The sequence below is a fragment of the Lactuca saligna genome, chromosome 4, assembly GCF_052625555.1.
Source record: "Lactuca saligna cultivar CGN05327 chromosome 4, ASM5262555v1, whole genome shotgun sequence".
In the NCBI taxonomy this organism is placed as follows: domain Eukaryota; kingdom Viridiplantae; phylum Streptophyta; class Magnoliopsida; order Asterales; family Asteraceae; genus Lactuca; species Lactuca saligna.
In genome coordinates, this window is record NC_136420.1 from 158497679 (window position 1) to 158512474 (window position 14796).

The 14796-nt window shown below is 29.3% G+C and overlaps 1 long non-coding RNA gene across 1 annotated transcript; it reads left to right on the forward strand.

The window, feature by feature from the left end:
- Window positions 1-12473: 12473 nt before the first annotated feature.
- Window positions 12474-14125, forward strand: LOC145038887 (uncharacterized). The gene is made up of 5 exons (XR_013679615.1): window positions 12474-12701; window positions 12874-13048; window positions 13462-13570; window positions 13665-13789; window positions 13875-14125. It is a non-coding gene; the product is annotated as an uncharacterized LOC145038887 (long non-coding RNA).
- Window positions 14126-14796: the final 671 nt, after the last annotated feature.

The following is a 14796-nucleotide window of genomic DNA, read 5'->3' on the forward strand; positions in this document are numbered from 1 at the left end:
CACGAGATACATAAAGCATAAGAATGAAATCAAGGAAGTGACTTAGAGGACTTACACAGTGACATCTTCCCTCCCACGAAGTTTGACAGGAGTTACATGAGAGGAGAAGTAGAGAGCTCATCGGGGCCCAGGATCTTACCCGGCTACCACAAATCATTTCGCCTCCGAACCCAAACGATGGTCCCAACACCGCTGAGGAGGAGAGAAGGCAACTTCTGGTGTTGCGAGGGCGGCGATATGTTACCAGATTTGGGTGGGATTGCGTGTGAAGTAGGAGCATCGATGAGGAGAATATGGTCAAATGGAGATGCAAGAATGTTCGGCAGATGGTGTGCGACACCGGCATAGGAGCGACAACAACTTCCAATGGTACGATGGTAGTGTTAAGTTGTCGGTTGGATGGAAAGGTGAGTGAAACAGGAGCCTTCAAAGGGATTTATAGGAAAGCAATCCAATATTTTAGGGATTAATTAAATTTTTAATTAGTTAACAAAATTAATTAATAAGTTATATTACATATCCTTATTTAAGTTTTTGAAATGATTGTCCCATAATGCATACAATAACACAATAAATACTTTTAATACTTGAACCTAGCTCTCTCTCTCTCTCTCTCTCTCTCTATATATATATATATATATATATATATATATATATATATATATATATATATATATATATATATATATATATATATATATATAGAGAGAGAGAGAGAGAGAGAGAAAGAGATGGAAGGATTATATGGAAAACAAAAAAACCTTAAAAATCATAAAAATACATAAAAAAATATTTAGAGATTACAAAACGTTTTTTTGAATTATATATATATATATATATATATATATATATATATATATATATATATATATATATATATTAATAAAAAGTTATTGGAAAAAATAAAAAATCGAATTTTTTTATTTTATATTATTTTTTTTAAATTGTTTTTTTTTTCAAAAAAATTACAGCGAATTTGTTATACAAGGTGCGAACTTTTCAAAAAACAAAATTCAAAAAAAAGTTTTATGATCTCTAATTATTTTTTTTAAGCAATTTTTTTGATTTTTAGAGTTTTTGTTTTCCACATAACCTAAACCTATATATATATATATATATATATATATATATATATATATATATATATATATATATATATTCTATTCAAACTAATTATTGTGTTATTGTATGCATAAATATGGGTCAATCATTTTACTTATTTTAAGAAAGTGATTAATACATATTATTGAATTAAAAACAATCGAAAAATATCATCTAATTTAAATAGAAGGGTATTTTAGTCAATTAACATAGATTTAATAAAGGAAAATTGCATTTTTTAAGGGATCATAGATTCTATTAATTTTAAAAATCCGATTTTAAGAATTATAATTATTTTAATTCGTACATTCTGACAGAATATGTTTAAGAGTATATTCAAAATTAAAAATATTCTTGAACCATAAATAAAAAAAAATATTCTTGAACCTATTTCTTGAACATGAATTTAAAAACTTCTTACTCTTTTAAAGAAAACAGTTGCGGAATTTGTTCCCAAAACAAGATATGATAATAACTTATCAAAACATTTCTCGAAGAGAATCTATTTTCATGTAATAATAAAACATCGGGATTAATAACTTATCAAAACATTTCTCGAAGAGAATGTATGACAACATATAAGATTTAGCACATAAAGCATTTTAGGCAACTTTCCTAAAATAAACTAGTGCTCGTGTCTAAAATATAACAGACACACATCTCAAAATTCCACTTAGCATTCTAAGTTTAAGTCTAGAAATCCTACAAATTCCTAGTTCTCTTAAACTAATGCTCTGATACCAACTGTGACATCCCCAATATCTCGACCAGAAAAGACCGATTTTCATTTATGCTTTTAAAATAATTTCAGAGTAAATCCTTTTGATTTGAAAGAGTTGCGGAATTTGTTCCCAAAAACAAAACGTGATAAAACAATATTTATCAAAGCATTTCATCAAGAGAAATGTATTTTCATTATATAATCAAAACTCGGGATGTCATGTTCTGATACAGACCATAAAGTATAAACGATAACATTACAAGTCATTCAACAAATATATACATACACATACTTGTAAACAAAACAACTTGATGGTTCATCCATCTTATGCCCTTGCGCCACTTCCTGTAATACAAATAAAACTGAGTGGGTCAGGCTTGGGAGCCTGGTGAGCATATAGGGTTTTCAACCCACAATAAATAATTATATTTAATTTCCACCAACGAACAATAACCCGATTACCCATTCCCGTTATTCTCACCTTACATCCCTAAGACAACCAACATAAGGGACCTAGTCTAAGAATATTTCCTCGAGGCGACAACACATGCTTCGGGGGTTCCTCAACAATATAAGTCAAATAAGGAAACCATGAGGAGGATGGAATACAACGAATGAACACCCAAGTTCATTAACACCTACAGGTTATGAGCCTTCTAGCGTTCCACTAGACTGTCTAGAAAAGTCCGTGGTCGTCATCTAAATTCCGCTAGATGACTGGATCAAAACAACATCGAGGCCTCTCATCTGTTTATTACACACCAACTATCTACCTATGTTCTACCCAACATATTAGTAGATAAAACATACATTTTTATACATAGTTTCAAAACCTGTATAGCATGCTCAATCAAAATATTTTCCACATAACAGATGAGGCACACACACCTAACACGTATTTCATAGAGAAATAATCAGATCTATAAGATAGAAGGAAGTGAATATACATTCACACACATAACAACAAAATATACACATAACACGTATTTCGTATAAAATACTTCATAATTATGCGTTAGAAGAAAGTAACTACACACTCACTTGATAAGAAGATGATCGGACAGCACTACGGCTTGTAGAAGTAGTATTCTTCGGCAGATCTGGAAGATCTTCACAAAAACCGTACTCCTCACGGGCAGAGCTTCGGCTCGGGAATCTTACTTCTCGGGATCTTCGGGACCTCAGGACTTGCTTCGGGGCTCGGGAATGATACCGGGGCTTCGGGATAATTCTTGCACGAAAAACGATGCAAAAACGCGAGAAAAAGGGAAGAAATGAGCAAACTACCCGGCTGCCCTCGACACCCTTTTATAGGGGCTAGAAGATCGATTTATGCTGGGCGTAAATCCTAGTTACGCTGGGCGTAACGACGATAAGATCGCTGACTCCCCCCCTTCGGATAATATCGGAATTTATATATAAATAAAATATCGAAAATATTTAATAAACTTCAAAAATTCATATCTTCCACATACGAACTCTGTTTTCGACGTTCTTTATATCCCTGCGTAGGTGAGACTACGATCTACTACTTTCATTTAGACTCTGTTAGCTAATTTTGAATTTATTTTCATTATTTATTTTTAGTAGGCCGGGATAGGAAAACTCCGTTATAAAATCATAACTTCTTCATCCGACGTCCGTTTTCACCTATCTTTTTATCGTTTTTACTACAATCAATGAGATCTTCGATTCTCATTTAGATTGTTTTCGCTAAAAACCGCTCGGTCTCAAATCGAGTATTTCGGGCTGCATACCGCTAAGTCGAAACTTCAATAAATCATAACTTCCTCATACGAAGTCAGATTTGGACGTTCTATATATATTCGGAAACCTCGTTTCAACTATTACAACATTATCCAAAGATATCAAGTTTATTTTACACTTACATTTTGACGCTTATTTTTATTCTTAATTAATCAAACCACATAATTAAGCAATTAAGCACAAAAAACATAATACTCAAATAATACACTTCTATTATTTCAAAACGGGTTACAAAGGTTAACCTAGACAAATATATCAACATTAATGACAGGCCTAGAAACACAGACGTTACAAATCACTAGAAGAATAAAAATAAAAATACATTATTTCTTATAGAATACAAGTAAAACTTGTTAATAATTACATTTCTTGTTAAAAAATAAAACTTAAAAAATAATCAAAACCGGAAAGAAAACATCAAAATGTAACAACGACTAATACATTCTAAAAGAATAATGCGGTCCGTTTCAATTTTGTGGTCCGTTCTTCTAGCATAAACTTCTGTGATTCCAACAGAATTGGAATTCATCATTCCATTCCAACAGAATAGGAATTCGTAATTCCATTCCAATAGAATTGGAATCTCACGAATATCATCCGTTGAATCAAGAGAGCAAACAACCCATTCTGAATTGAACTAATGTGCACTCCTTTCTTCACTGCTAGCCTCGGACCACCCAAACACCAGCTGCTCCCTCTTGTTCTTCATTCTTCCTTCTTTCCTGTCAAACAATCAAACCTATAACCTGATAAAAATCAATAACTTATCACCAATGCTTGATTCACAATTGTATAAAAATATCATAGTTCACAATTGTATAAAGTGATCATAGAGAAACCTGATCAAATATCTATCCTTTGTTGAATTCCTTCTATATATATTTGTCACTTTTTTTTCTACAAACCCAATCGAATATGCACTCACGATTCTCTAATGCTTCTTTTGTCTTGCTTGTTCTTGAGATTGACGTTGTTTGGCGTTATCAACTTCTTTACCTTTGTTTTGATCTTTAAGTCGCCTCAAAAGCATTTGATCTCTCCACATTCTCCTTTCCAGTCCATCAACATCCATTTCTTCATCACTGTAATCGTCCTCCATTGATGCCTCTTGCTCAACTTCCGGCGGCCTATCCCCTTCACACGGTGGAGCTGCAAGGAAATCAAGATTTCCATAGAAACCCATTTCTTCAAAGATCCCCATGGATCACAGTAGCCCAATACCAATCAAATCTTTGTAAATCTGTCTACATATCACATCAACTATTTGCTCCTGAATAAGCGTCAATCATAGATTCTCCCTGAAGAAATAAAGAATCTACTTAGAAATTGTATTATTCATAAACACCTGAAACAAAACAGTCCACAGACATACATAGAGAAATCGAACTTTACAGACTCTAATCACAAGAGATGAAAATAAGAATTAGATCCACTGACTGAGTTTTTATCCAAGGATTCGAAAATAAGGTTCTGAAGTTCCTTAAATTTTGATCGAATACTTTGTAGTTATGATTATTTTATCTAGGGTGAAACAGAGCAATCAGAAAAAATTGATTCCTTCGATTTCATAGATCTCATCCAAAAGGTGAAAAAAAGGGGGAGAAAAACGAAGAATCTCATCAGAACTTGTAAATTAAATCAAAGCCAAACACATCAGTGGATCGTTTTTTTACCTCTTTCCTTCGCATCTCACAGCCAGCGAAGAACAATTGAACCTTCGTTGCTTCTACACGTCATCGATGCTTCTGCCTTGTCAAGCACCGGAGACGGCGATAGCGTCGCAGCAGTTGAATGGGGCGAAGGAGAAGAAGGAGGGGTTCTTGATTCCTTCGATCTTGTTCCCTTTCGATTGAATCCGTAAGGTTTTACAAAGTGACGTCGGTGGTAATTAAAAGGAAATAAATTAGGTTAAAATCAACTAGCATAATTATAGGAAATTATTTAGGGAAATTGTTTGTAAAATTACTTAATTACCCTTATTTATTTATTTATTTAATTATTTAATTATTTATTTATATTTTATATTTTGATTAGCCCACATTTATACATACAATAACACAATACTTAGTTTAAACACATGAACATATATATATATATATATATATATATATATATATATATATATATATATATATATATATATATATATATATATATATAGGTTCAGGTTCATTTGAAACCATTCTAATTTTGTGAGACCATGAGACCAAATCTAAAAATAATTTTAAAATGCAAAATAAATGGAAAAATCCAAAAATTCTTTTTTTAAATATTATTTTTGGAACTTGAATTAACTAAAAAAAATATAAAAAATATAAAAATAAAATAAAAAAAATTCTGTTTTTTTTTTTTTGAAAAATACGTGAAATATTCTAAATAGAATATTACACTGACATATTCTAAAAAATAATTTTAAAATGCAAAATAAATGGAAAAATCAAAAAATTCTTTTTTTAAATATTATTTTCGGAACTTGAATTAACTAAAAAAAATTAAAAAAAATAAAAAAAATTCTATTTTTTTTTTGAAAAATACGTGAAATATTCTAAATAGAATATTACACTGTACATATTCTAAAAATAATTTTAAAATGCAAAATAAATGGAAAAATTAAAAAATTATTTTTTTAAATATTATTTTTGGAACATGAATTAACTAAAAAAAATAAAAAAAAAAATGCGTCTCACGGTCTCACAAAATATAGGTGGTTTCAAATGAACCTAACCCTATATATATATATATATATATATATATATATATATATATATATATATATATATATATATATATATATATATATATATATATATATATATATATATATAACCATAGTTTAATCTGAAAAAATAACTAAGAAAATCGTTTTTAGTTAAACTAACCGTCCGAAAAAGAAAATAAAAAACATACTTTCTGATCTACTTTTTTATTCTAGATATTACCTTTTGATGATTAATTATATAAATCGTGAAACTCAAAATTAAAAACAATTGTAAATTAATAAATAAAGTTGCTAAAATACATCTTTCTATAAAGTAAAAAATTATTTTTAAAATCGATTATCAATATTCAAAATCATATGTTACTATTGTGCAATAACGTGTGGTGAGATTGAAGGTGGTCACATTCGTACCACATTGGAAAAATACTCATACCAGTAGCCTTCACTCCCTGCAGTTTAAGGATGCTTTTAGTTTATTAGTTTATTGCAATTATAAATTGATATTTTTGTGAGTGATGAAACTATCAAATTTGGAGTTTTTAATTTCATTGTGATCTTTTTGATGAATTATTCTTAATTTTATGCGATTCTCCATATCAAAGCTGAAATTTGTCGAAGGCTAATTGAAATTTCTTGACAAAACTGCAAATTTAGTCCTTATGGTTTGCAAAAAACTTTGGATAGGATCCAAAAAGTTTTCGATTTGCATGGAATGTCCAAAATCAAGGTTTTTCTGTGTTTTTAGTCCAAAAAAACTTGAAATGATGGTTATACCTTTTTACTTTCTTTTTTACTTTTTTTTAAAAAAAATTTAAATACTATTTTAATTTAAAAAAAGAAAAGAAAATAACTCTCTCTCTCTCTCTCTCTCTCTCTCTCTCTCTCTCTCTCTTGGAAACGCAAAGTGAAAGGGGACATGCTTCTTAGTTCTTCATTCATCCTCCATCTTCTTCTTCAACGAATTAACACATGTATCTTCATATTTCCTTCTTAACAAACATCTTTTGAATCGATTAATATGAATCAAACGAACCCTAAACCTAAAATCGATGTATGTATATATACGACTAACTAGATGAAATCCTTTTCATATCTTCATCTCAAACCAAGATTATATAGATAGATATGGCGATGATGTATTTAAATCGAATTTCTTTTGATCCGGAAAAACAAAAGGATGATCAATATGTATAAACAACAACAAGAATGAAGACGAAAAAATACATTAAATCCAGAAATCGACATCAATCCACATTCAACGAATTCACACATATATGGTTTGCTCCGATGAATGCTTTGAGGATAGTTTGATGGGTGGTTGATGCTCCTCCACCACCGGGATCACCGAAGCTTGGATATGAAGTTGTTGATGTGTCGTCGGTGGTGCTCGTCGATTCTCTGGTGGTTGGAGATCCATAGTGTATGTTCACTAGTAAGGACAACGTGTCTAGGTGCCTTAAATCGCTTGATGGACAGATCTAAACCAGAAAGCCCTAAAGGAAGAACGATGAAGAAGACCCGATTCATTACATATCAAAGGTTGGTGGCGTCGGATGCTAGGGTTTTTCCAACAAACATAATAGATCTTCACCCACCTTCACCATGAACACAAATTGCAAGTGGAGAAGACCCAATTCATCGGTTCTTCACTTTTCTTAGAGAATAAACATTGTTATTGGATCTGTGTGGAGGGGAAAGAAAGAGGGCACATCTTGGTTCTTAAAAAATTCAAATCAATATCAATTCTGAGATTGAAAAACAATCACATTCATGTTTTCCCTTTTTCTTTTCCTGATTGTCAAGTTGAATATAGAAGGGGAAAAAGATGTTGAAGAAGGGAAACAAAGAAAGACAAAACCATGGTGCAGAGAGAGAGAGAGAGAGAGAGAGAGAGAGAGAGAGAGAGAGAGAGAGAGAAAGAGAGAGTGTGTGTGTGTGTGTGTTGGGGATAATTATTTTCTTTTCTTTTTATTTGTAAATTAAAATAGTATTTGAAAAATTAAAAAAGACATTAAAAGGGTATAACCGTCATTTCAAGTTTTTTTGGACCAAAAACTTAGAAAAACCTTGATTTTGGACCTTCCATGCAAGTCAAAAACTTTTTGGACCCTATCCAAAGTTTTTTGCAAACCACAAGGACTAAAATTGCAATTTTGTCAAATTTCTTCCTTAAAATAGGTAGACCAGAATCGAAGGTTTCCAAAATAAAGAAGTGTAATTAGGGGGAGATTGGCGACATGATTTTGTAGAAGCTATTTTAAAGGAAATCACGATCCCTAATTTTATTGGGCTTTTTTTTATGAATATATACTTATTATAATTGTTTGAAATTCAAATTTCATAAATTTTAAGGTTTGAATGGCACATTAGGTAGTCAACTTTAAAAGTTTTTAGGCTGAAGAGATGTCAAATGGTAATAAAATAACTCTTTTATTAGAATAAGGAGATACAAAAGTCGATGGTGTTTATTTAAATGGTAATAAAATAACTCTTTTAGTAGAATAAGGAGATACAAAAGTCGATGGTGTTTATTTGCTGTCGTATTTGGTCCTTTTCTTTTTGTGGTTTGTTATTGGGATAATGACTTAAAATGGTAATATATTTTTCGATTTGTACATATTTAGTCACTGTGTTTTTTCGTCCACATTTACACATTCAGTCCTTATGACCGGTTACTCCAAGTTAGCCAGGAAAAGTGACTTAATAGGGCAATATATTTATCATTTTGTACATATTTAGTCATTCATAATTTTATAAATATTTATTCCTTAATATTTTTTGTTTCAAAATAAGTATTTTTTGTTTTTTGTACTCATTCAGTACTTATGAATGATTTCTTTAGGCTTTTATCAAAATATCTTACATGGAACAGTCATTAATGAGGTGTTTCAGGTTGTTGATGCTTACTATATACATCACGATCGTTACTACTTGGTTGTGTAGGTCTTGTGGTTTGGCTTACGTCTTGTATTTTGAACGTCGTAACTTCTTCATATGATATCAGATTTTAACGATCTTTATATTCGTGTGTTTTTTTATTTAGTCTACTACAACTTTCGTTTAAGATTACTCATGTTAGAATGTAATATATTTTTATTTACCATTTTTATAAAAAAAAACATCAATATGCATTCATAAAAAACGTATGGATATAAAGATCGTAACTAAAAATATATAACTTTTTAATGGGAGTAATCTAAATGAAAGTTCCAGTAGACTAAAATACGAACGCATGAATATAAAGATCATCAAAACTGAAATATTATGAAGAAGTTATGACGTTCAAAACACATGACCTAAGCAACCAAGCAGTCGAGATCACAATGGATATAAACATCAAAAACCCCAAACACCTCATTAATGAATGTTCCACATAAGATGTTGTGAGAAAAACCTAAAAAAATCATTCATAAGTATTGAATCAGTATAAAAACAAAAATAACTTATTTTGCAACAAAAAAATATTAATGACTAAATGTGTACAAAAAATAATGACTAAATGTGTACAAAATGAGAAATATATTACCCTATCAAGTCATTTTTACCGGTTAACCTGGAATAGTCAGTCATAAGGATTGAATGTGTATGGTTTAACAAGTTAAAGGGGTAAATGTGGATGAAAAAACTCAGTGACCAAATGTGTATAAATCGAAAAATATATTACTCTTTTAAGGCATAGTCAGTTGTCCTTAGTCCGAGAGTATGGATTAACGGGGTGGGGTAAGAGTTGCTTATATATATGGTGAAATTGTATATTTTGTGAGTTCTAAATTATATATATGATATAACATTGTGGGATTGAAATCCTTATATACTCACCAGGTTTCCCAACCTGACTCACTCAAGCTTATTTTTATCACAGGTGTAGATAAGAAGTTACATTACACTGAGAGATTAAAGAAATGTAGATCACTAGTGTGAATGAATGTAAGTTCTATTTATGCTTATGTTTATGTATTGACGATGACATCCCAAATGTTTTAAAATGAATAAAAATACATTTCTTCATAAATGCTTTGATAACGTATTTATCATGTTTTACTGGGAACAAATTCCGCAACATTTTCACTAAAAGAGGTACTCTGATTTTTATAAAGCATAAACAAAATCAGTCTTTTCTGGCTGTAAAAATGGGGATGTCACATTATGCCTTTGTTATTTTAGGTCCACCTAAGAACATTTTGTGTAACCCTCTTATGCCCTTATTTCATTCAATCAACTCCACATGTTCACTGGTTTCTTGCCTCCTTTAACTTTCATTAATATGTTTTTACTTCTTCTTTTTTCACCACCTTAGTTTTCTAACCTCATTTCCTTCCTACAGGTAAGTAAACACAAAATTTTTAGTACCCAAAGAGATAGTAAAATAAGCAATATTGAGAATGTGAGATGACATTGTATTGGATGGCGATGAGATTATGATTGCAGACGAGACAATGGGAATGAGTGTCCTTACAGGCTATGAAGAAATGTAGGATAATGTCAATAAAAAAACAAGTTAACCAACAATGTCGAGGAGGGACATATTTTTCGGTAACCTTGGATGAATCTAAACTCGAGGGGTGTGAAGGAGGAATATATCGCATTCCATGCTATGTACCACCTGCATATTCACACTCCCTTGATTAATATTTTTCTTTATTGTCTTCTTCTTCTATGTCCCATGTTTTCTATTTTAGATTGTGAATCTCGCAGCAAAATAAAATCGTGGGTAGTAGGTTTAGGGCATATTCAGAAAAACTAGCTGGTAGCTCAGCTTGTAGCGTTTTGTTAAATGCTATTTGAGGTAGTTTTTTGAGTGGGAACATTTTGTTTAAACTAAACGTTAAAAATTTGTGGTGCTAAACGATGCTTTAAGTTTAAAACTGGACGTTTTTTTAAAAGCTTTAAGTATATATATTTATGTAATTAATAAATACCTATTTTTATAAATAGATATTTCATATAGAAAAAAGTTCTTTTAAAAAAAGGTTTATATAGAAAATATAAGAGTTTTTATGTGAAAATAGATTTTTTGTGTATAAATATGATTTTATAAAGAGAAAAGACATTTATAGAATTTTGAGAAAAAAAGTTGTAAAAAAACCTAAATTTGGGAAGACTTCATAACAAACTAGATTATAAACTGTAGAAATCATGGTTAAAAAAATTAAAAACAATATCAATATTTCAAAAGCATAATGATTAACCAATGATTTTCAAATAGTTAATAACTTATAATGCTAGATTGATTGATTTGCTTCATATTAATATGTAACATGTTTTGAAGATATAAACGTCATTATTTATTTATAGATTTTTGAAAACAAAATGTTGATATTGTATAATGTAAATATAAAACTAAATAGACCAAAAAAAACAAAAACACTAAATCATTGAAATGCATTTGTTATATGTGGAATTAAAATTTAGGTATTGTAAGAAACATACATGAATACATAAAAATCAATTACAAATAAAAATTAAGAATAATATATGTTTTACTATTAAAAAGTAAAAGATGTTATAAGAACTAAAACTTTATAATTTGTTTATATATTCCTAAAACTTATTTATATACAAAATTAAAAGCTTTATCTGTAAATCTATTATTTTAATTTCAAATTAACAATTTTAATCAATTTTTATTTTGAAATAAAACTACACATGTTTAAAAATGTTATTTAGGTTCTTTGAGAAACAAACCAACTTTTAATTAACATTGTTACCGACCCTATCATATTAATTATTTAGATATTTATTAGTTATATTAAGTTATTATTTGATAAAATAAACAAAATGATGATATTATATTTAAAAAAGATCAATTACAACGCACTTGTTAGTCAAAATTGAAAATTTATAATCTTTAAAACCAATTCAAATAGCAACAACTTATTATAAATTTCAAAATTGATTAAATACTTTCACAAAAGAAATAACAATTAGTTAATAAGTTTTGATTATACATTATCGACTTATTATATGTAACATTATATAGTATTTACAATTATAAGTTTTTCAACAATTAACAAATAATAAAATTGAATCAGTAAATTATAACTTATGTAGTTTTAAAAACTATAAATATTTATATCTTTATTTGTAATCAAAATATATAAAGAGGAAGAGAAAAAAGATATTTGTAATAAACTATAATAAACTCACAGATAATAGGATAAGAAAGAGAAGAGCCAAAGATAAAACAAACACCTAGTCACTATTCGAACTTGAAGGTCAGTTAACAGGAAGGGGAGAATCAGGCAGTGCCCCAGAATCTGATTGAGTGCGTGAGTGAAGTTTTAGTGACAATTTCGGCGATATATGCTGTCAAAATCAAGAGACATGAGCATTGTTGGAAAAAGGAGGAGAGTAGCGATGGAGATGCAAGCAAGTTTTTCTGACTGAGTTATGGTATCCATCGATGCTTCTTTTTTTTTTTTTTCTTTATTGTGCCACTACTTTTCCCAAAATTTGATACTTTAATCTAGGGTTTGCTAATTTCTCAAAATTTTGGTAAATAATTTTCATTTTAGTATACTTTGATGGGTTTGTTATCCTAATAAAATTTTGAAATGAAACCTAGGATCAAGCAAGGAGAGTGGCAACGTATTAAACGAAAGTGACGAATGACAGAGGTAGTGTCTGTAGAGGCAATATGATTTGTGTGATGGCATTGCGGTTGAGGTTATCGTTGTACTTCTCCTTGATGATCACCATCACCCTAACTCAAGCTCAAAACACAACCGATACAGCTGAAGGTACTTCTTCATTTTCTCTATTTCTATGCGTGTTTTACATCTAGAGAACTTCATTCTCTAATTGCAAATCCAACTTTTATAAAAAAAAAAATGAATGAATTTGACTAATTTTCTTATAAATAATGAAAACACATGAAATAGTTCTTGTGAGATATTTTGACTTTAAATTAAGAGTTACATGAGTTAAATAACCGCCAAGGAAAGAAAGAATAAGAAAATAGACTTTTTGAAGGATTAGATACCATGACTCTTAAGCAAAATTTTGTAAAGAAATTACTGGAACTTGAGGATGAAAAATGGACAGTTCAGGTAAAAACATAAGCATAACACAACTATAGTTTTAATGTTTGATTAAACCGTTTTTTTTTAATTGATAAATTGTGTTTTCTTGCTCATTTTTATATTTGTTTTAGATATAAAGAGATTGATTGGTAACTGAAGTTGAAATTCTATCCGCATCTTCAGATGGAGAATTAGAAAAATGCAAGATTTGCATTCCTACAAATTTAAGTCTCATCACAAGTAAATAATCTTGTTATAATTATAAATCTTTATGCCTATTTAGATTTAAATGTACCAAATCAACAATCTTGATATAATTATAATTTTTTGGCAGAAAAAGGAATTATGGATTCATTGTAGGATCTGATATTGAGTTTATTTATCAAGAAATCGAAACAAAAATCAATTTAGTCAAGTATGATGCATCTCAACAAACAGATAAGAACTGAAAGTACATAGGTATTAAAGTATTTTCAGAAAAATGTTATAATTATTGGTTTATGAAGATGAACTAACCCGATTTCTTATGATGTATCCTCTACAGAAAACGTATTGTTGAAGAAGAAAACACAATTAAATTCGACAATTGGAATGAAAGTTGATGACGTATTAAATGGAGTCAGAATATTTATTATTAGAATTTGAATTCATAATGCTAATTTTTTTGGGATTCTTTGAAATCTTTAAAAGGATTAAAAAAAGACAGAATTGTAACCAAAGAATATGAACGGAAATTGCTATTGTTTCCAAAAAACATGGAATTTGAAACAGAAACATTCAGTAATTTCATAAAAATTCGGGATTACAATTAATAGGTATCGAATTATGATTTATGATAATTTAATTTAATAAGGATTATAGGAATTACTCATAAGATGACACGTGGGAAAGTGGCAAGTTAGAATAGGGATAGATGGTAAAAATAGGTTTCGTTTATAAGAGAAGGTAGATTCTAAAATATAGGCCAAACGTGTAATTTTGTACCAAATTTGTAACAAAATTTAAAATTTAGGCCAAAAGTGTAAAATTTGGACCAAATTTGTAATAAATTTTAAAACTGTTCCAAAAATATAATTTTTGAAAGTTGGATGACCTGTTGACCAGGTAAAATGGTTAAATTGAATACGATTACCAGTTTTTTCGACATAGTTGAACAAAAAAAGATATAATGACTAAATCGATTATGAGACCAATATATAAGGATTTTATTAAAGTTTTTTCATATATATATATATATATATATATATATATATATATATATATATATATATATATATATATATATATATATATATATAATCAAGATCAAATAAGAAGGAAATTTTTGGTAGGAAAGTAAGAAATTTTTTATATGCATATTTTCTTAGCAAAAAATGAAATGAATCATTAGATGATTCAAAAGTAAGATTATTCACAAGAAAAAATTCCGAAAAAAACACCTTCATTATTCATTTTTAGATAAATCA